Genomic DNA, 25,387 nt, shown 5'->3' with positions numbered 1-25,387 from the left:
TTTTTTTGTAAATAATTTTACATTTCCAAGAAAACCATGTTTTTCTACAATTTGTCGAAATGAGTGTACTAATGTTTTTATAGCTTCTAATCGTACCTATAACTGGAATATGTTAGAGATGGTCTTGTTTTGAATTTCAACAAAAACAGTTCATATAAAAACATTACTGAAATATTCAGAATATAAATATTCCAAATATGAAATTCGTTTTACGTCTCATACATTTTACTGCTCTTTTATTAAGGATGCGATTTTATTATTAAGAAACACACATTTTCATAAATATTTTCCCACTGTAAAATAACATTGGACAATGTTATCATTTGCATATGTTCTTTTTATTTATATAGCAAAAAATATTCCAAAACAAATGCCTCTCTGTTCCACAGCTTCCCCCTATTTTTAATATGAATATTCTCACATAATGTTATTAACATTGCGAGAGAACAGTGCCATATAGTTGGTCAAATGTTCTGTTACCAACTAACATTGGTCAATGATGCTGTGCGGTTTCGCGGCTACTGTTGCTGCTGCTAGCGCTGCTGCTGCTATTGACTGCTAACTGTGATGCGTCTCCGCCAAAGGCATCGTTGGTAGGAATGCGATGTGGGAAAATTCACAAATTTAGTTTGTTGTGATAACTCGCGCGTATAACATTCAGATAATACATGGAGCTTAATGCACGCGCTCGGAAAACAACAATTGAGATTGAAAATTCAAAAAGAAATTAGAATGGAAACATAACAAATTTTAAAATGTGCAAACAAATTGAAACAAAATGTTTTTATTCTTAACCGATAAGAAATGCAACGAAATAAAGTAGCCATAAAGAGAAAAAATAAAACTATAAAAGAAAATGAAACATAAAAATTTGAAAAAAATGCGTATTAACATGTTGGCAAACATATACATAATATTATTTAATTAATTTTTATGGTGTGCATAATCCATGCATAATTCAATAAAAAATAAAGTAATTAATAATTACTTTAATGAATTTGCATAATTAACGATGTAATATCGTTTTGTTGTTTGTTTAACATTCCCTTTCAACTGCAGCGTTTTTGCACTTTAAATAAATTACTTTAGTTGTGTGTGTGTGTGCAAAAACAACATCAAAATATTTAATGTCCTTTATAAAAACAAATGAGCTAACAAAACGAGTTTATATTACGTTAAATAACATTTAATGCAGAATATTTAATTAAAGTGGAAAAAGTCAATTTTAAAAAGTGAAGAATAAACATTGAATTACAAAAAAATATATTGCAACAATCCCGTAATCTGTAAGTGCTGTCATGGTCTGATAACTTTCTTTTTCTATATCAAGTGTGCTTGTTAAAAAATTATTGTGTAGGCACATACATATGTATGTATGTTATAATCCCTTAACATTCAATACATACATATGTATATACTTTGAACAAAAATATGCTTGAATTGTTGTACAAGGCCATACAAACAAAAAGACTAGACATAATATAACGCAAACAACAAAAATGTTTATGAAACAATGTATAGAAACATTACCCTTAACAGAAACAATGCAGGTTCCAGGAAATTCAAAATCGCAACCAAGCACTATAGGCCCAATGGCAGGTTTCTGAGACAAAAAGTATATTTTTGAAGTAAAATATTTGAGTAAAATAGTAACGGGTTTAAATTCCTAACACTTTGAGCCACTTAGAAACAAAATCATTTCATCCTGGCAACGCTTCATGACCACATAAATCTATCAAACGAAGAACAAATTTGTTTAGCTCAACAATTAAAAAGCGCTAACGTAATAATCCGTTTTTTTAAGGGATAATACGTGTAAAGGCATTTAAATTAATATTCTGATTAAGAATTAAAAAAGTTAGATTTGGTAAGGAATATTTGATGTAGACTTGTGGTGTATTTTTTGTGTAGTTTATACGGTTTTTGGAATAGAATTCTTGGTGTTGCGACGTATTGGCGAAACTATATATATATATGGTAGAAGGGAATAGTGAGTACTATATGTGTTGAAAATTTTATCCCCGTATGGATCCGTAAACTTGTAGAAAAATACTTACAGATAGCGTGACACTTAAAAATTTGGATATTTTAAGTATTGGGTTGGGCTGGGAGTGGGACTTGACACAAGTCGCGAAATTTGATAGTTATCTTAATCGAGTTATACCAAGCATTGAAATCTTTTATGTTCAAGATCTCTTAATTTAGTAATTGGGACTACAAAAACATACTAAATTTAAAAATCTTAACATGTAATTATAAAGAATTCAAAAATTGAACGCGATCGCGTTATTCTACTTCCAAATCATCAACTAATGATGGAGGTCACAATTACTGTTGTATTGCATCCCAATACGTCAAATTATCTCTGAGATTTCGTGTTTGGCTAAAACTCGTTGTGGGTGAGGTCCCCCGCCCTCTCCCTTCCCCGGTATAAAAACTATCTTACGATCTACTCTAAGACCTAAAGAATCTACAGTCAAAATTTTATCAAATTCTGTCCAGCCATTCGGAGGATTTATATTTGGAACATCATGGCAGGCCTGAATAAATTTCTATATACATATATGTAGATATATATATATATATATATACCTGAACCAATCAGAACCAAATTTTCTGGACGTGATTCTTAATTGATTAGGATGTACCATATAAAATTTTAAAGTCATCGGATGCAAATTGTGACCATAGTGCTGCTCAAATATAAAGTCGGTTGAAACATATATACGAAAGCTATATCTATATCTGAACCGATTCCTTCCAAATTTTGCAGATATATTTTTATGCTCACTATAAACATCAGTACGAAATTTGAAAAGTTCAGCAGCTTCCAGTGATTTGTTGCCTCAAAAACCTGTCATTAGGCCCATATTGCCAAGGAGGAAAATTTCATGTAATGGTATCAGAAACGAAATTTATAAATTCCAGAAGAATTCTAAGTCAATTGGGACGTTAAATTCGGTTAAATACGTACAATTCCATTGAAATTGAAATGTTTACAAATCAAACTTCATTAGACTTTGTTAGATTCTGCAGATTTTATAAAGAAATTAATTTCATATCTTTTATATGTGATTTTTCGAATATATGTTCATGGAATCTTTGGAGTGCGGTAAATTGAAAATAAATTTACCTCTTATGTTCTCTTTCAAGATGAGCCGAATGTTTATATTTTTAGAATTATTTATCGGCTTATAGTGGCCGTTTGGCACGCAATTTTTTAACAAAGGGTTTGTATATTGGTTTGTATGTAGTTATATCTACCAAAAAGTATGATATAAACCATTATTTGGTAATGGGCGCCTCTAGTATCAGTGTGTTGTATAGAGTGACTTTGGTATAGGAATAGGTTGATTTGTTTTTGAACTACTTGACCACAATTATAATTTTCTTTTTACACAAAACCTAAAATTGTTTGTTTTATTCTGTGGCTGTTCCAAATTGAATCAAGTCGTCGCTACATCAAACAATTGCAACTTATGCTGCCTTTCTGAGTACAATGGACGTTTTATGCGTTGGCACCATCAACAGGGTCTGTCACACACACATTAGCAGATTCCTTTTTCAAAAAATGTTCAAGCCACTCGTAAAATTCTACACAATTCGGAAGAGTGATTATTTATTATTATCAATGAACATAATGTAAAGCGAAAATGTGAGGAATTCGGTATGACAACATTTACGCTTTATTTGAACACAGTTTTTATATTTAAGTAGCGGGTATTATAAAAAACAATTTTTTTATAAATTGTGTTACACTTACTAATGATTTTCCAATTACAATTATTACAGAATTATATTATCAACTAATAATTTTTAAACTACTATAAATGTTGTAACTGGAATTTGTTACAGTCCCATGCAGAATACTGTGTCAAACATAATATTATTACTGTACATAAATATAACTAAAGAAATCATGATCTCACAAACAGAACACAAAAAACACCCAAAATTAAAACACAAATAAGAAGGTGTAATAAAACACAATCCAGAGTCTAAAAAAGAAATTTTAAAATCAATTATAATTAATTATAAAATTAATAAAATCAAATTGGAAACGAAAAAATCAAATACATGAAAAAAAATTCAAAATAATAGAATATAAAGACTACGCTCACATAAAAATAAGCAAAAAAAAAAAAACAAATTCCATTCTCTAAGAAAATCAATTTTCACTTCTAATCAAAATATCAATTAAATAGAAACACAATGACAACAAATCCAATACAAGAATAATAAAAACAACAATCATGCGTAAAAATGTTAAGAAAAATTCTAAAATTAATAAAATAATAAATCATTAGCGAAAGTGTAAAAAATCCTTAAATAAATAAATTCGATAGAATGGAATTACAACAGCAACAGCAACAACAAAAACCACACGGCTATAGCCATAAAACTGAGTAAACAGAACGCAACGCAACAAAAAGTGGCAAAATAAACCACACAAAATAAATATAATAAAATAAAATAAACAAATAATAATAAAATAAATAAATAATAACCAACCAAAATATTGCATTTAACGAAATCGATTCGAAATTTTATTTGTAGTTTTTTATATTCACACAAACAAACAAACTCATCATCAGCAAAGCCGTATCAACAAAAGTAAGTTGAAATGCAAATAAAAAAAAAACGGTTGGCATATTAAACGCAATTGAATGATTGTATTTTAAGAAAAAATACGAATTAAGAAGCCTTTCGTTCGAAACCAGGTCACCCCAACAGTTCCACAAAAATCCCATACGGGACAAGGGAGACTTCTCTCATATCAATGAGTGCACCCCGATTTATATTAACTCAATGATATGGGACCAACTGTTTATCGCCGAGTCCGAACGGCGTCTTAAAACACCACTTGTAGAGAAGTTTTACATAGATTAAATACTCATGAGATATCGCCAACATTACTGAGGGGTATTTTGCCACGGACTTCAGCGTGTAAGGCGGGTTTGCATACCCTTGTACCACGCTGGCACCCAACATCCCAACTGTAGGATAAAATAATTTAAAGCATTTTAATAGAGCGTATGTTTAATTTTTTTATCGTTTCTCTAGAGTTCATTTTCACTATTATTATTTTAAAGCACAATTCTTGGTCACGTCCCAAAGAATGCATGGAGACTTTTTCTCTTCTAGTTACCAAAACCAAATCTTCTAGCACCAAAACCTCAAATGCCACCCAAAAAATTCTAAGAATGCAACCATCTTCATTAAAAGATTCAGTATATATGCTATTCCAAGGAAAATGCGAGACAAAAATTTTATATGATGTCGTCAAAATTAAAAAATAAAAATATAAATCTCTTAAAGAAAATGCATATATAAAATATATTCTACGTATATAAGACTAAAAGAGAATATGCATGATACGGAAGGCCATTTGGGAGCAACAGGAGCCGATTAAACCACTACTAAGTGGAAATCAGAAGTTCGCTTGTTCAATTCCGACAGAAGGCAAAATAAAGTATTTGGATTGTGGTGAAATTGAACACAAATTCAACTGCTTATTTATCGACTTTTAGTGGCCATAGAATTACGATACTATATCGACACCTCCAAATAATAGTATGCTAAGTCTAAAAAGTGAGTTTTGCAGGAGAAGCTCTCAAAGTGTGGAAATTTTTCTGAACTTCAGTACTATGCTATATTTGTTTATAACTTCTGTTCGGATTGACCGATCATTACCAAAATTTGACAGAATTTAAGTTAAAGGTCGTTCGACACCTCCAAATAATAGTTTGCTAATTCTGAACAGTGAGTTTTGCAGGACAAGCTCTAAAAGTTTGGAAATTTCTTTGACCTTCAGTACTATGCTAAGCCAATATTTGTTTATAACTTCTGTTCGGATTGTCTTGTTATTACCAATATTTGACAGAATTTAAGTTAACGGACGTTAAATATAAAAATGTAAAGAACTTGAAAACATGCTAAGTCGACTTAGCATACTATTGTTTGGAGGCGTCGATATATTCAGGTGACATTATTGTATATAGGGAATTTTGCTGGGTAGTAAAGCAACCTATAATGGCGAAACACAATAACAAATAATATATTGATATCATGGCTTTCTCATATGAAATCGCATCTGACTGCAACATTGCCACTGTTGTGCAATGGTATGCACGCAGAAGGTCGTGGGTTCGATTCACCGGTCAGGCAACATCAAAAAATTTTCAACGGTGGGAAAATACCCCTCAGTAATGTTGTAATGTACGCGGGTTTCCACGGCACAGTGTCCACAGTTTTTGCGCAAATAATTATTTTAAAAAATCTCTTTGTGAGTCGTGCTAAAAGAGTCAATTTTATCGAAATTCGCTTAAAGTTGAACAACAGTTCTCGCATTATAATACCCCAAACATGCGCTTCAACATATGTTAAATTCCCACGTAATTGCCCATATGTACAAAAGATCCAAAATAGTCTCACCTTAGAGGTCTTCAGTTTGATTACCATTCATAGAACGTTTTAAAAAATATTCTGGCCTCATAATATCGACAATAGTCGTTGGAAATAATTACATAGTAATGATTTCTACTTATCGTACTACTGATCATATTGTAAAATATTTCAGAATTTCAACCAAAGTGAGCAAAGGCTATAGTCGGGACGGGGCCGACCATGTGTTACCCTACACCACTACCCCTGTGCATAAGCTTTTCACTGGTAAACATTTCTTTTAGGGAATATAATCCGAATACCATCAAACATAATATGCCTCTTTCTCGCGGGACCCCTTTTAGCAACCAAAATATCGTGACCATCCGATCAAAATTGCGGCCTGTAGCGTGATTGCAAAAAATGGAAGAATTGCGTGCATTGTGGCATCTCTCTCTTGTTTGGCCACCTTCGCCAACCTACTTTACACCAATTTAAAGATAATAATTTCTTCTTCTATTGACAGGCTTTGCCGTAGGAATACCCCTACTAGAAGCCGATATATTCTCAAAGAATAAAACTTTGAATTTGTCTCCACATGAGTTTTTCCCCATTCCGACCCCTAAATATTATGCGACTATCACCACAATCAATAGGCTTCTTCCTCTGTGGAGCCTGCATCTACCCCCAAAATCTCGAGACTATCCGATCAAAATACGTAATCAAAATTGCGGCCTGTAGCGTGATTGCAAAAAATGGAAGAATTGCATGCATTGTGGCATCTCTCTCTTGTTTGGCCACCTTCTACTTTACACCAATTTAAAGATAATAATTTCTTCTTCTATTGACAGGCTTTGCCGTAGGAATACCCCTACTAGAAGCCGATATATTCTCAAAGAATAAAACTTTGAATTTGTCTCCACATGAGTTTTTCCCCATTCCGACCCCTAAATATTATCCGACTATCACCAAAATCAATAGGCTTCTTCCTCTGTGGGGCCCGCATCTACCCCCGTGACTATCCGATCAAAATACCAACCGGTAGCGTGATTACAAAAATGAAAATTTGATATATTACTGACTTTTGCGATATCTCGGTTGTTTGCCCACTTACGCCAACAAACTTTGCATCAATATAAAGGACATCTTTTCTTCTACCATTGGCGTGCTTTCTTTTTGGAATACCCCTACCAGAAGCAGAGATATTCGCATAAGAAAAACACATTGACTTTTCTCCACATAAGCTTTTTGCTTATTCCGACTCCTGAATATTATCAGACCAGCACCAAACTTAATAGGCTTCTTCCTCTGTGGGACTCGCATCAACTCCCAAAAAATGCGTGACCATCCGATCAAAATTGCGACCTGTAGCGTGATTACAAAAAATCGAAAAATGAGATGCATTGCGATATCTCTGTTGTTTGACCTACTGTACATCGTTGTAGAAGTGATATTTTCTACTTTCCTTGCCAGGTTTTGCTTTTGATATACCTCTTAAAGGAACAGAGCTGCTTTGAAATAAAACGTTGACCTTTTCTCCAAATAAGTTTTTGCCCATTTCGACCCCTGCATATTATCGGACCATCATCAAAATCAATACGCTTCTGCCTCTGTGGGACCACATTAACTCCCAAAATTTCGTGACGATCCGATCGAAATTGCGACCAGTAGCGCGATTTTGAAAAAAATTTAAAAATGGGATGTATTTCCGACTATTGCTATATCTCCGTTATTTGGCCACCTACGCCAATCCGCTTTGAATCATTGTAAAGGTGGGATATTCTTCTTTCATAGTCAGGCTTTGCTTTTGGAAGAGCCCCAAACAAAGCTGTGGTATTAAATTTTGTGATATTCAAATCGCAAAAATAAAAAGATGGCTTGTATTAGCAACTATTGCGAATTCTTCTTTATACATCGTTGTAAAGGTGATATTTTCTACTTTCATTAGCAGGTTTTGCTTTTTATATACCCCTTATAGAGGGGGAGATATTCGCTTTGAAATATAACGTTGACTTTTTCCCAAATAAGTTCCATTCCGACCCCTGAATATTATCCGACCATCACCAAAATCAATAGGCTTCTTCCCCTCCAGGACCCTCATCAACACACAAAATTTTGTGACGATTCGATCAAAATTGCGACCTGTAGTGTGATTAAAAGGTTTAGATGGACAGACGGATGGACTGACGGACGGACACACATAGCCAGATCGACTCAGCTCGTCGAGACATTAAGTTTGTATATATAAGTATGGGTCTACGACCATTATCTCGGTGCGTTACAAACTTTTTGGCCAAAACAAACTTATAATACCCTACCCACATAGTGGTGTAGGGTATAAAAATAAGAGGACTAATTTTCAACTTCCCTCATTGTTTTATTCATTGTTGCCACAGTTAACATGAAAGGGAATACATCTACGAAATTTAGTACCTCAACTTGAATGATTTAGTTGTATTTTTTCAGCTTTGCGGTTCGCAAAAAGTATTAAAATTCCTTTTAGATAAACGTTTCTTAACGACAAGTAAAACAGATGAATAGCAACATTCTTACATCTGTGAGCATATCCAACTGCAATGCATTCGTCATTCAAACAAAAAAAACTGAGCCATGTGTATGGTTTTGCAATGCACATATGTATACGTCGTCGCATTGTAATTACACATTTGAATAGAAAATTTATATACCCCCACTACAATGAGCTTTTTTCTCCCTCTTGACGCATAATTACCTTTTTTCTAAGGTGGGAAAGAATATATATTTACTTTATTGCTTACTTTTATATAATTGCATATGTATATGAATGTATGTATGTGTCCACAAAACCACAACTTTTCGTTAAGGGCCAGAGCTTACAACCACACTAACGATGACAAACCGCGTTTGCTCTAACAACGTCAAGTTACAGCCGCCATGACAAAGGCTAGAACGAAAAGGAAAACTGTGTGCAAATGTGATAAAATAGGAAGAGTCTAATGTGTAGAAAAAATTGGTGTAAATAATGCTGTCAGGTATTTTCTTGTTTATACTCTCAGCTGTCGTGTAATGTGGAGGATATCGTTCAGTCAGTTTATATGTATGTTAGTTTCTGAAGATATGTGGAGGATTTAGGAAATAGCTTTGGAAAAAAGGTAAAAGACTACTGACAAAGCATGAAAAGAAAATTATTAATTTCTCGAATTACGAGCATGTATCCAATATGTACCCAGTATGTTCGGAGTATTTCTGAAGTGTATACCATACATCAAGGATCTGATTTTATAACTCATTTATCACTATTTTCGAATAAAAATGTACTGTTCTTAAGAAATAGCAACTAAAATGTATCATTCTCTATCTGTAACTGCATAATCGCCCTCCCTTACTTTAATCTGAAACTAATCGATATCGTTGCAGAGCTCATCGACTATTCCCACACCCGTTTTTTGCGGATATGCGGTTATCTAAGCGTATTTCAAACAATCACAGAAACAATCACATTCCACCAGTGGCAGGGAATAACGTAACTAACACCAACGATAACAATACACAAGAAAAAGAAGAAGCATTAAAATGAAAAACTAAAATAAATGTTAACTCAAGTGTTTGCTCACTGAGTAAACCCCATTCGCTAAAAGAAATACAACAGTTTCTTCCTCTTCTCTACCTTGTGCCCGCCATTACGGGAAATTTTACAATTGATTATTTTTTTCTTCTCTTTTTTACAAAATCTATACAGATCAGTCAGTCATTACCATCCAAATTTCATTGTTTAGCTTATTGATTAAATCCTGCCATTGGGAAAATCTCAATTTTAATGATTTTGGAGAATATTGAAAAAATGCATTGAAATTAACTTATTAAATTTATCATCACCTTAATTTTTTACTTTAAAGGAAATAAATAAGGAAAAAATGCTAGCCTTTTTGATAGCACTGAATTTGGTTTACCGATATTCGAGACAGTAAAAATATTTTTTTATTCCTAGTATTTTCGTAACTCTAACCAGGTGCTGAGTGGAGGCAACGTTGTCTGCATTTCCACTGGAGTGGAGTTTTCCCGGCTCAGACCAATTACTGCACATGTCTTCTCCAACAGATAAGGAATATCCTCATTTGTCCAATAGAATCTAAGGTTAGAATTGTAAATACATTTGAGTAGTCCTCTTTAAAAGCCACTTTCCCTGTCAGTGTTGCAACATTTGCAGTCCATTTCAGTCGCCTCCTTAATAGTTGAGTTGTTCTTTAGGTTTCTTTGGCTACACTTCGACTGTCAGCTCTTCACGAGACTAATTATTTTCAATATTTTTCTGTTGAGAATTTAAAGAGAACTGATCTATCGGTTAGTCTTAGCTACAGCATTGTTTAGGTCGCTAGGTTCCCGAAATATTCGGTGAAAAAAATTTACTTTACCAAACATTGTCGCTAATTTTGAATATGCCATATTACATTATTTTACATATGAATTTGAAACATTCTACTGTGTGTGTGTAAATATCTTATAAATCACCAAATAGCTTGAGAAAGTATATTTGCTGTGAAATTGTCCACCCAAGCATAGCAGAATGTTAAAAATCTTGTTTAGTATATTTGACAAGAATACAAGTGTGAATATTTTAAGATTTACTCACACGCACATTGTCAGCATAAACAATTCTTCGTAAATATTGCAACAACAACGACATCGTAGCTAAAATTGTTATTTGTCATGCCAATTTTTTTTTTTTTGTGTATTTTTAAAATGAAAACGAAATGTTTTCTATTTTAAAAAAAAGTGCAGAAAAATATTTACATTGTATGTCCATAAGTAAACATAAATCTTGCATTAAGTCGCTTCCCACACTCAATATTTTGTTCAAAATGCTTAGAAAACGACTATTGCGATTATTAATAAATTTAGTTAATCATATAAGAAATAATCCAATCTTAAATTGCTTATGATCATAATCAAACATTATTGTCACCACAAACTATATATTGCAGACTGCAAGAACCATAACAACTGAATCCGATAATTAATTGGTACCAGAAAACGGTTAATTAATTTGAAATTTGCATAATCATTGACACCCGACTAAACGTCAACATGCACCACCCTAATGAAATATTTTATCACACAAATCCAACGCATGGTGTCTTATTCTCGTAATAGGTGGTCTCTAAACTTCACTCGTCAGCACAAATAAATGAAAACATCTGTATGCGTGCTTGCCAAGTTTAAAATAGTCATAAACTATTTGTCATTTTGGTCGTATTTTTGCAAATACATCGTCAGACCTGAATGATATCAATGCACTTAACCAAAAATAAAAACAGAAAAAGTTTAATAAATATAAAGAAATTAATAGCACTTTTAAAGGATTCCCATGAGTTTTTTCAGTCTCATTTAAATGTTGTCATGTATTTATTATTTTATTTCAATAAAATTTTTCTCATATTGAAAATATTTAGTCCAGACTATTATATCAATATACCTCATCTTACCACTTTAAATAAACACAATGACTATATGATTTTCAGTAAATCGACAACACTTTTCACATAGTTTTTCAAACGTTTCTGTCAGAAATAAGTCTTTCATATTTCATTTATAATACCGCTATATGTATGTACGTTATTAGCATGTATACAACCCACTGGCCTTTTTTTCAATATTTTTTAATTAAATTTGACATTTCGTTTGTAACACATCGAAATATTCTAGAGTTGTGCCAAAGAAACTATATGGAACTATATAGTTCACTTCGCAGTTCCAACGGCCCACATTTTTTCTTTGAACAAACTGCGTACACTTAACAGCACACGTTATATTTCATGATGTTACTCATACGTTTTGGAACTAGTACAAGGAACTAGGAACTAGATTACCCAACTCTAAAATATTCGCCGGAGACCCTATAAAGTATATATATTCTTGATCACAAATAAATTCTAAATCCATATAACCATGTCCGTCTCTTGAAATCAAGAAACAGTTCGCAATTTCGAAAATAAAGCTTTATAATTTGGTATAGAAGTTGTTATTACTCCTAGAATGTTTGGTATTGAAAATGGGTTATATCGGTCTACGTTTTGATATAGCCCCCTTAGAACATACTTTACCATTTTCGGTATTTTGAAGGTTTTAGTCTCATTAGTACAACGAAATTGCTGAACTTTGGTATTCAGTCTTCGTTGGGGTTACAAAGCTTTCCACTTGTCGCTATAGGTCCACGCCTTCATATTGTCCACATAGAACGGTACCTCCCGATTTTCGGTATTTCGAAGGTTGTGGCCCCAATACCCCACCGAAATGGCTGAAAGTAGGCATTTAGTCTTCGGTGAGGCTATAAAACTTTCCACCTGAAATCTGTCGGTATAGGTACACGCCTTTATATAGCTCCCTTAGAACAATACCTCCCGATTTTCGGTATTTTGAGGGTTGTGGCCTCAACATAGCTCTTAAATGGCAGAAATTTAGTATATGTTTTTCGCAAGGCTACACAACTTTCACCTGAAATTTGTTGGTATAGGTCCACGCCTTCACATTACCCCCTATAGAACGGTACCTCCCGATTTTCGATATTTTGAAAGTTGTGGCCCCCATATACCACCGAAGTGGCTGAAATTTGGATTTTAACATTCCACGGGGTATAAAATATTACAGAAGATGATTATCAGTATAGGTTCACGTCTTCATATAGCCCCCCCCCCCCCAGGAAATGTACCTCCCAATTTGCGATATTTTGAAGGTTGTGCCTTCAATATTCCATCGAAACAACTGACATTTAGTATTTATTTATATTGCCCCCCATAGAATGGTACCCCAGATTGTCGGTATTTTGAACGTTTAATCCACAATATTCAACCGGAATAACTGATATTTAGTATTTGGTCTTCGCTAAAGGTAAAACATCCCCGGTACAAAACATCCCTTGCATGAAATTAGACAGTATAGGTCCACGTTTTGGTATTGCCATAAATTAAGACATTTTAAATATTTTTTGACATTCTTTTACCGAATTGGTTGTAGAATCTTGGATTTTTGTGTTCCGAGAAGATAGAAAACTTACTCTCAAAAAGCTATCCAAATCCAGGATATCCAGGATTGAGTCTAGCCGGTATTGTTCAATTTTATGTTTTTTGAAGTTTTTGGTCAAATTTTGGAACCCAGATTGCTGTAATTTAAAAAAAATTGTAAATATTGGTCCACTTTTTGGTAAGAACGACGATTACTCCCCATATGAGCTCTATTGAAGGAAGTATTATCAGTTGGGATATACTACACCTGAAAAAATAGGAAGAGCTTAGTACTTTCATAGACGAAAGGAAATTAATTATTCCAAATGTATAAAAAGTTCGGCCCGGTCGCACTTAACGCCGTTCTTACTTGTTTTACAAGTTTGACTTCTCTCGAGTTACGTCCACATTTGACCCCAATGGATGTTATTTTTTAATTAAAAGTTTAATAACACTGTGCGACACAAAAAAAATTAACCATATTCTGACACCACAGAGGGATAGAAGACAAAGACTAAGAATACAGTTTCGCTGTTATGGGCCCTCAAAAACCTGAGCCCATGATGTCAAAAGGACTCATTTTACCAGGCTCATATCTTCTAAACCGCTAAGAATTTTGGTTTACACGTCGAAGCAAGGTTGTAGCTCTAGTCTTAAAGAATAATAATTTTGAACACATCAAATCCATTTAACCTCATCTTCTAGGTCAAAATCGTCAAGGTCAAGTTTCCGTCATAATTTTTTCTCGGATTTTGGTCTTCAGATATCAAACCGATCAAAATTGAAGCAAAAAACGATCTACCTAAAATTTACCTTATATATCAATAAACAACTTTCTAGAATATGTGAACTCTGTAGAAACGGTTCTTAATGTCCAAAATAGCAAAACAAATGCTATTTTTATCCTCTTTTCTCAGATTCCGGTTCATAGCTACCAAACCGTTCAAAATTCAAGAACACAATCAACTACAATAATGTAACAAAGATATCAGTTAACAACTTTCTGGAATATACGAACTGTCTATGAGCGGTCCTTAAAGGTGAAAATAGCAAAAAAAACTTTTGAAAATATTACATTTTTATACTTTTTTCTCCGACTTTGGTCCACAGATATCGAACCGCTCACAAATTACGTATACATCCAACTACTAAAATCTACCTAAGATTTCAATAAACAACTTTCTAGAACATATAAACATTCTAGGAATGATTCTTTAAGTTGAAATTCGTCAAATAATTAAATTATTCTTAACATTTCCCCCAGCTCATTTCCCCCATCTTATAATGGAACATTTCCCCCATCTTATAATGGAATGTCTTATCGGTCCACTTTTGACCACAGCCTCCATATAGGGTTACCATCCTTTTCTTAGTACTTTATAAGATTTAACCACATTTGTCTGCAGAATTACTTGTAATAATGTATTTTTGGTTCTCAATGCGGAGAAAAATCTCCACTTTTTAGCGTGGTCCAACATTAGGGTATCCCAAAAATAAAATAAGTTATTTGTTAAAGTGAATACCACCAAATCTTTTTTTCGGGAGTTTTCATTACAGTTCTAAGTTACCGTGACCATAGAAATCGCTAATAGTAGAAAAAACATTATATTGAAACCAAATTTAAGAAAGGATGATAAAATTACTTAAAAAGATTCAAAAATATATAAATTCAGCAAGTAAATAATGGTGTTAAACTTTTGGTCATAACTGCCAAAACCGCAATTTTCCGCAAAAAGTCTATACAGTTTTAAAATCTACAGGCGCTAGGCTTCACTGTGGTACTAGTGGCCATTTGTGCGAATTTGTAGAAAGTTACTTAAACTTTAAGGAAATCCATACATTTATATTAAATTTTTTCATATTGACCGATATTATAACCAAAATATATGGCAACCCTTGCAATTTAGAGGAATTTTCACAACTAGAAAAATGAAGCTAAGGCAATTTGCTAAATGAAACAACTTAAGTTATGGCATTAAAAATAGACCTTTGTTTCATAAATTCGCTTAAAACATAACCATTTTTTCTCATTTTTAAATACAATTTTTTCTTCAAAATTAGTCATGCTTGTGCGGCTTTTTCTCCTTAAGAACCGCGAAAAATGTTGAGTTTTGAAAAATTTGGAATGTTTTAAAGCGATTTGCATCTTTAAATTTTTAAAATGACGACATGAATTTTTTGATTTTTGTCGTTGGGCGCATCCACTGTGCAGTGGTGTAATTGCAAGCACGCCTCCCTTGCATGCTGAATGCACGAGTTCTATTCGAAGACCAGATAACAGCAACAACAAATTTTCGGGCACCCATTCTCTTATATCTTATATATATACGTTACAAATGTGATTCACTGAAATAATGGATTTAAACGCTACATATGTGTGTATGTTTGAACAAAATCTGTTTCAGACAATTTGAAGTCGATTTAACAATGTTTGGCTGTCTGGATGGCAGGACCATACGATATCTCTCAATATATTGTCCAAACTTAAATCCAGCGCGATGATGTACTTCCTGAGAAAATAATCCAGAAGCCCTAAAAATCCTAGCGGTACCAATTAAAATCATTGATGAGGACGATTACTTACGAATAGGGTATTCGTTTTGGACTAACGTCTAAAAGTACATTAACTTCCGATGAAGTCGTTATGGAAAAGCCTTTGTCCAAAATTCGCTTCAGTACAGTCTAAAGGCTGCTCGATGATCGTTTTGAGAATTTTACTGAAGGTACTCGTTATAGTAATGTTTACAGCTAAATAATGTTTTTCATGGGCAAGCCCATGTTTCCTGACACAACTGTCCAAAAACTTTAAAGAAAATCAGTTCGGATTTTAATATCAGCTATATTATGGAGGCGGCAGTCAAACAAAACCTCTGTTCGAATGGCCTTCTTGAACTAAGTGGCAGGTAGTCCAAAAACTAAAAGCATATCCAAATAATATTATGTTCGTGCACCCTTTGCAGCAAAAAATATTCAATTATTTTGCAACAAATGCATAAATCTCAAATGCTACTTAATTTCGTATTGTATTATGACGCATTTTTACCAAAACTAAAAGCATCCAGTCACTAAGCTGACCTTCTGCAGGAATCACATGAATAATTCATTGAAACTACTTGACCCATTTACCTGTCACAGTAGTGAAAAACTCATTTAGTTGTGTGTGTGTTTTCTCCACTATTTTTTGTGTGTATTTCCCTCCGCCAATGTTTATAGATCATCAACAATAATGAATATATTTCCATATTTCAATTTTACTACAAACAAATAAAAAAAAAAAAAAAAAAAAAACATTGTTCCACAACATCCCATACGGGACAAGGGAGACTTCTCTCATATCAATGAGTGCACCCCGATTCATATTAGCTCAATGATATGGGACCTACTGTTTATCGCCGAGTCCGAACGGCGTGTCTAAAGACACCACTTGTAGAGAAGTTTTACAAGGCTGAAATACTCAGGAAATGTCGCCAACATTACTGAGGGGTATTTTGCCACCGTTGAAAAATGTTTGATGTTGCCTGGCCGGGGAATCGAACCACCGACCTTCTGCGTGCAAGGCGGGCGTGCATACCATTGCACCACGGTGGCACCCACTACAAACAAATATCTGATAAAATTCCATAATCTCAAAAACTAAAACAATGGTTTATTCCATGAATTTTATTTCTTTGCATTAATTATTGTTTTCACTTAAATTATTCAGATTATTTGTTTATTTGGATTGCAATTTTTATCTATTCATAAATATTCCCTACATTTTTTGTTATTCTTAAGATGAGTAATAGTTTCCATTTGATTTGATTTGATTTGTATTTACGACGACTGGCAAACACTTTTTAATTTCAAATTGGGTCCTTCTTTATCTGAGAAAAGAGGACTCAATAATATTATTAGTTTAACGTCATTATTTATTTTGATATCAAAACAATGTTACAGTTGCAAAAAAAAAAAAACAGTAAGAAAAGGATCAAAGTCGGGTGGGACCGACTATATGATACACTACAACACTGCGAATAGGTAAAATATATAAGGGAGCTAAATCCAAAAGTGAACAGATTACGATATAATTTGGCACATATATTTCTAGACCACACATTCCAAATTTCATCAACATTAGACATACATGGCGTCTTTGATGCATCAAATAGCTTAAATTGGGCCAAAATATATATGGGAGCTATATCCAAATCCGAACCGATATAATTTGGCACATATATTTCTAGACCACACATTCCAAATTTCATCAACATTAGACATACATGGCGTCTTGCATCAAATAGCTTAAATTGGGCGAAAATATATATGGGAGCTGTATCCAAATCCGAACCGATTTCGATAAAATTTGGCACATATTTATTTCTAGACCAAATTCCGTCACGCATTCCAAATTTCATTAAGATCGGACATATATAACTCCTTCGTGCACCAAATACCAAAAATCGGCCGAAAAATTATATGGGAGCTGTATCCAAATCTGAACCGATTTTGATAAAATTTGGTACATTTATTTATAGACCTAATTCCATCACACATTCCAATTTTCATCAAAATTGGACAGATACAGCGTGTTTGGGGCATCAAATACCTCAAATTGGCCGAAAATATATATGGGAGCTATATCCAAATCTGAACCGATAAAAAATTATCTTCCCAAACTTTCAGCCAAATCGAATAATAAACGCGGCCTGTACGTTGCGAACGGACGGACGGACGGAAATGTTACGACAGTCTGAGCGCATGGCGAATTATTGGCGAATTGAAAATACTGCCAACTTATGTTGCATAGTGTAAACGTTTCTTGTCTTCTTCACTGACTTCTTAGCGGTGATGATGACATGAAGTATTTGATAAGTCTTCGTAATAGAATTTAATTTGTTTTTGATTGATACTCCAGTCATCTGCCCAATGTTGATGATGGTTTATGAGTCGCCACTTAACTGCAAATCAAATCTTTGTTTTGATGGCTAAATTAACATAGAGAAATTCCGTTTACACTTTTGGGATAAGTCACAACACGACATAGTCCTTACAATAATACAGGATTTACTAAAACAAATATCATAAATATCTTTAGGCTAAATGTACCAGTTATTATTGTCATCTTCATTATTGCATACATTAAATATGAGAAATTTACACAAACACAACAACACAGATTGTTGATTTAATATAGGTACAAAATCCGGAAACCCTTAACTTTTCTAAATGTGTTTATTTATGAAATATCCTGCAGCCAGAACGTGTTTGCTATTTGTAAAGCTTTTTCCTGTTCTGTTCCAATGTTGGCTTATAGCAGAGGACAGAGGGAAATGAATTTCCGTTGTCGGCACTTGAACATATAACATAAACTACTGATCAATGCTGCTGCTACTGCGTAGGTGTTTATCTTGGGCGTATCGGAGTGTGTGTTTGTGTGAATTTGGTTGTGGAATTATGGTTGTCGTGTTAACGAATCTCCTTTTAATCAGGGTCGTGTTTAAAGATTCTTCCACGTTGGAATGAGCATTTAATTGTCTTGACACATAAAACATTTTGTCATTTCTTACGCCTGAGCTATGAGGACAAAGTTTTTATATTACAGACATATGTATGTATGTAACCATTATTCCAATGTTGATAGAGGAAAATTTAAGACAAAGTTTGTGTAATAGACTATATTTTGTATTTATCTCTGTTTCCTTATACCAAAGTTATTGTAGCTCAAAGATTTCAAGCAAATAAATTAGTGGTCCCAGTTTAATTTAGATAATAAACAAAAATTAACTAAGCCAGTCAAGGCAACCTGGCAATATATACATATATGAAGTTACGTTAATAAGGAAACTTTAACAAATTCGGAGTTTTTTATATTCCATATATGATATAATGCTTGAAAGAAACACTGCCGGAGAAGCTCAATACAATAATACTATACCACTCTCTCAAGTATAAAACACGGTTTTTCTCCGCCATCGATAGTGCCAATTAAGGCACTGATTGTTTACTTAGCTTATAGCCTTGGATGTCCGACATGAGATAGTATATACAGGCACGTAATAATATATATGGAAACATGGGCGCCTTCGCCACGTTTTTGTTCAAAATGTTCTCATACCAACACCGTTAAAGTTTTTTCAATTATTATTTTTGGTACAAATATTAGCATATATTGACTATAAGTTTTGATAAATACATTGTTATAATTTTGTTTTTAAATTATTATTTTTGAGAATTTACAAAATATCTAAAAAGTGGCGAAGCCTCCCCACCCACGGGGCAGCTTCGCCATCGATATTGAACATTCTCCAACGGACTCTAAAACTGTAATTTACAATACTTCTTCCTTAAATATAAACATTATGCAAAAAAGAAACATGTTTTCTATTGAAATGAAATGATTTTAAAATTCACAAAAAGTAACGGATTCTAGTGGTTAATTGAAGTAGGTACCTTGAATTTAGGTACAATAATCATAATATAACTAAAACAAGATACGTTTAGGATAATATTTTATTTTAACTTCACATTATAGTGTGGTATATCTATGCAATAAAGAATTTACCTTAAACATGACACATTTCTAACATTAACCCACAACACCCCTATCATAATATTAATATATTGACAGTTGTATTTGCTTTTTTCATGCGAATTATTGGGATTTATATTCTCCAGTAGTTGTCTTCTAACGGTAAAGAAGATATCACAAAAAATACCTACGATAATTATTTTTCCCAATACCCCAAAAACACAAAACCGCGCGCGTCCGCTATAATACCGATGACACAAGTGTCATCTTTTGGGAGATGATAGATCTTTATTAAACTCACAATTTTGCCTTAAAGGATTTTTTCTAGCACTTATATTTTGCGAGAAAATCGGCGCTGGCGGAGCCGCCCCAGTGGCGAAGGCGCCATATGTTACCATATATAATGCCCATGTCTCTCAACTGTGACAACCCTCAATACGTCCAGTAAGCTCCCATCAACTACGGGTTTATTTGGCAGCACCATAAATAAAACATATGTTCAGGTGCAAAACAAGAAGATGCTGCTTTTGTACCTTGCCAACATAATGAGAGAGTATCCATCTCGTATTTGTATAGTATTCTGTGTTTTCTTGTGTGCAACATGGGACTCCCGCAAAGTAGATGCTCGGCATTCTCTAACTCTTCTAAATCTTCACATAATCTACAGCAGCATGAACATAGCCACACATTCGCACAATATTTCCTAAGCACACGTGCCCTATAGGCAACATCGTTTTTCATGGTGAGGCATTTGTTTAACACAATATAAGCACAATTTTAACTCTCTACTTCCAGTGGTGCCCGATACTGATCTACAGTAGTCGACGCCATTGTCATCAGATCTTGACGTTAGAGATCTAATCCTATAGTGACCTGTAATATGTCATACAGTGATTCTCAACCCTGTACGAGAAAAGAAAACGTTCTACGTTGAGAGTTCGCAGGCGCAGAATGCCTTAAATGCCCTGCATCCTGGTGCCATAAGCCATCTGCATATTCCATTTTGGAAGTGTGTCTTATTTTGGGAGTCATTCCTCTCGATAGGACCATTATATCAGGAAACATGGACTTGTCCACGAAAAACATCATATCGCTGTAAGCAGGGCTACTATTGGATTCTCGCACAGACCCTTAACCGCACTTAAACACAAATGTTTATAATTAGTGTGGGTGGTAGGTACCCTAAGCAATAGACCGATATGGTCCACTTTTGAAGATAAACTAAACCAAATATTTCGAGATCCAAAGTTTTGTCCAAAACCATTTTAGCAAATATTTTTGAACTTTTGTGGGGGAGGTACCGGAAGAAGTGGACCTATAAGAACCATCTTCGAATTTTATTTTATTTTAGACCAAATCGGTTACTCTGTTTATGAGATATTACGCTTTACATTTTAGCGAATATTTTCGAACATTTGTGAGGGAGGTACTGGCAGGAGTGGACCTATAAGCACCATCTTCGAATTTCTTCTAATATTCTAAGAAATATAATATAATTGTTCCACAAACATCCCATACGGGACAAGGGAGACTTCCACGACCTTCAGCCTGCAAGGAGAGTGTGCATACTAATGCACCTCTGTGCATTAGAAATAATACGACATGCAAAGTGTGGACCAATGCAGCATTCGGTTCGGGAGTTGTCGTGCGTAGCAGCCTTAGGGGTATTTTACAATTTTTGGGTCATTTTCTCAAGAAGCATGGACTTGTCACTGAAAAACTTGTACCGTCGTGATAGGGGCATTGAGTGCAACATGTTGCAAGAAATGATCCGAGAGGTGATCATAACCTGCACTTTTTCGAAATTTGGTGTGGGAGGTATCCGAAGCAGTTGGCATATTAGTTCATATTCTAAACTTATCTATGTATCGTAGAAATATTACAATGTCCAAAGTATGGACTAAATAGGTTACTACCTTCTAGAGTTATCGTGCGCACCATTTTAGCGAAAAGTTTTCAACTATTGAGGGGGGGTACCGATATGAGTTGTCCGATAAGGCCCATCTTAGAACTTTATTTAACTTTGGGCAAAATATTATTATAGACAAATCTTGAATCGAATTGGTTTATGCGCTCGAGATTTACCGCGCGCTCCATCCACAATACATGATGTTTTTACCGTTTTCGGGTCATTTTCTCAAGAAGTATGGACTTGCCGCTGAAAAAACTTGTACCGTCGTAAGAGGGGCCTTGAGTACAACCTGTTGCAAGAGAAATCAAAACGATCCTAGAGGAGGCCTTAAACGGTACTTTTCCGAAATTTTGTGTGAGACGTACCCGAAGAAGTGGACCAATATAGTCTCGAACTTGATCTATGTCTCGTAGAAATATTACGATGTCCAAAGTTATGACCAATTCGGTTACTCCCTTCGAGAGTTATCGTGAGCCCAATTGTAGCGATAAATTGTTAACTTTTGTGGGAGAGGTACCCGAAGGAGTACCCACCCATGACCCATCTTCGAACTTAAACTAAGTTTGGACACAATATTACGAATGCCAAATTTTGGGCCCGATTGGTTGCTTCGTTCGAGAGTTATCGTTCGCACCAAGCCAGCCAGCCAGACAGACAGACGGACATGGCTAAATCGACTCCAAACTGTCTGAAACACATTTCGTTCAAACGTACAATCAACCATTATTTCGATGAGGCACATTTTGCCCATATGAAAATGTATGTACATTCGTTAGCATAAATGCTGAGGGTATAAAACTTACCTTCCGAAGTCTTAAAATAAACAGAAAAATCTATGATTTCATTGAAACCAAAACAATATTTTGTTTAATTTCTGCCTATGGTTCTCTGTTTCCATTGTATTTGTAAAACAAATCAAAAGTAGAGGGCAAAGAGTACACCCAAAGAAAATAGTGGTCAAATAGAATTTATATATGTATTTACGAGACCGTCAGGAGTCACAGCCTTAAACCAGACGAGGATATCCAGAGGTTGGAAATCTAGAATCATGTTCAAAGCAGGGTCATTAGAATTGTGGCAGCCCTTTGCACACTCGATAGTTTGGACAGTAGTGCCTTATTCTCAAGTGCAACATAGGCACAACCACGGTTACATACAGCCGGTGTATAACTTTTCCCAATGGAGTTCTTGCAGGAGTATAGCACAATAAGAGCTTTCTTCGCCCGCTCCTCGATATTCCATTTCCATGTCAAGCGATGGTCCATGATTGTACTAAAGTAATTAGCTACCGAAGAAAGTTCTAACGCGACTCTGTCCGTGGAAATCTGGAGGTTTGCGTTTTCTGTAGCATAGTCCGAACTCCGTCTTCTCCTGGTTACCTTCAAGACCATTGTCATGCTCCGAGTTTGAAAGCATGACAGGAGCATTGCATAAGTTAAGACATAGACAATTATAAGTTAATTTAAACTTGAAAACCTTACGGGAATAAAAATCTCAACCAAAGCTTGTATTTGACAAAATGGTTAGAAATCCTCATTTGCTTCTGTTGAATTTTCTATCCCATATCAATTCAATATCCTTTCTCCTAGGCATACTGAAAATTGCCGCATAGAAAATTACTTGTTCGCTACTATATGAGGAAGTGAGTTTAATATTTCTTTCACTCTTTCTATCTTTTCTATATTTTTTTGTTGAAAAACGTTCCACTCTTATTTTCTTCTAGTACCTCTATCGTGTATGTTTATATGAGTGTACTCATTGATTATACTCTACTACCAACACGTTCTTATGCTTCCAAATCACAGCCCAATGATAGGCAGCCCGCCTATCATTAGTTTCTCACAGCTCCATCTGCGTTGTGTCGTTTTCTCAATGAAAAGTTCATGATCTACATGAAGCATAATCCTTGATAACTGTAGACCACGTTAATGCAGTCACTTAACGTGTAAATCATTACAATGCGGCTAATATAAACATTTGTTAGCATTTTGCTAAGCAACAGTGACACCTAAAGCTGCCAGGCTGGATCGTTGGCATCACGACTTGGTGTATCTTGGTGGACATTGCATTTGATGTTTGGTATTTGGCACATCAGCAATACGTATGTACATACTTCTTGTAGTTATAAGCAGGACTTTTTCCGCATTTAAGTGAAATCTATGTACATTGTACATAGGCATGTTGTCTTCATTCAGACTTGGTTTGTTACTTTCGGTGGAAAGTAAGTAATATACTCTACTTGCTTTGAAACTTTTATCCCGCTATATAGAAGCAAAAGTTTTTACATCTGTCTCTTTTACGTACAAAAATAAACTCGAATAAAAAAACTTATTATTTCGCATCTTCATCCCAATAAAATATTGTCTTTGAAATTATATATTCTTTGCTTTATTATGACATTGCCAATGTTTTTGTTGACGTTGGTGTATAGTTTTCTTTGATCATTAGTAAAAATTATGATGTTTACGCAAAGATGGTGCATGATGATATGGCTGAGTTGTTGTTGCTGTTTTTTCTTCTTCAACAATATCTATTGTTGTCACGTCATTGATCCATGCTACATGTACAAGGACCAAATATAGACTCCTGTGCGAATAAAGACGACAACAACAAACTTGTATTTTATTGGCTGTAAAGAACCCCATTCAATGTAAAATGTGCCATGAACATAGCTTTTTTGAATAGTGGATGACTTCAAAGCTTAAGATAAATACTTGCGATAGGTATGCTCAATTATGGTATGAAAAAAAACACTGCTGAGAAATTGCTCTGAATTCAATAAGGGATTCAGTCTCATTACCAATATGACAAGAGGGCTTGACATTTTCTACAAAATTAACCGAAAAATACAGAGTGATAGATAAGTGAGGATAAGAAGGAGAACAATATTTGTGAAACTTAAACAGACGGGGTACTTGCAAGAAGACTACGCACATTAATGCCGAAGAAAAACTAATAAATTAAATAGCATTTTCAATACCCAAAACCCAAAATGCTGTAACAAAAATTCATCATCATCATCTCTCTGTGAGGGTCGAAGAAGCCATCTGACGAATTGCATGGGGGCTATCTCTTTGCAGCAAAAATTAAAAAAACGTTCCACAATTTTTGCTACTTGCATGCATAAAGCATGTTCCTTCAGATTTCTTAAAATAGCCGTCTTTGCTCCTCTTAACTATCGCACGGATGTAGTAATAATGGCACCAAATGGCCAACAACAAGTTTTTGCCATGCACTACCAACCAGAATTGCAATAACAACAGCCGCTAAAAATGTATAAAGACGCAAAAAGAACGACAATTACAACAACGTTTGATGGCATCAAGGGTGTAATTTAAGCTTTTGCTTGCTTTCATCTTTTAGTTTTTTTCTGCTTAGCGTTTGCATTTTTCCTACTGGCGGTAGTTTTTAACGTGCAATTGCTGCTTTCATTTGAAATCTACCTTCACCTCCCTATTGCCACACTGCAGTGGAAGAGAATATACTAAAGGGAATTGCTAAGAAAATAATTTAATTCTAGTATTATGTTCTCGTTACAAATAATCAGGCTCAACTTTCTGTCTGTTATGGTTTCCTCTTTGGCGGTTGGATAATTATGGCATTACA

At 34.4% G+C, this 25,387-nt stretch overlaps 1 protein-coding gene across 1 annotated transcript in view; it reads left to right on the top strand.

Annotated features, from left to right (window-relative positions):
* Positions 1–662: 662 nt before the first annotated feature.
* LOC141390149 (uncharacterized) overlaps positions 663–25,387 on the top strand; it is a 97,495-nt gene continuing 72,770 nt past the window's right edge. The window contains exons 1-2 of the mRNA XM_073962833.1: positions 663–1,286; positions 4,347–4,614. The gene's annotated coding sequence lies outside the window, so the exon portion shown is untranslated. The remainder of the gene's footprint in view (positions 1,287–4,346; positions 4,615–25,387) is intronic.

This window comes from Musca autumnalis, unplaced genomic scaffold (genome assembly GCF_047663935.1).
Source record: "Musca autumnalis isolate F117 unplaced genomic scaffold, ASM4766393v1 scaffold_1, whole genome shotgun sequence".
Taxonomy (NCBI): domain Eukaryota; kingdom Metazoa; phylum Arthropoda; class Insecta; order Diptera; family Muscidae; genus Musca; species Musca autumnalis.
This window is presented reverse-complemented; position numbering and strand designations above follow the sequence as displayed.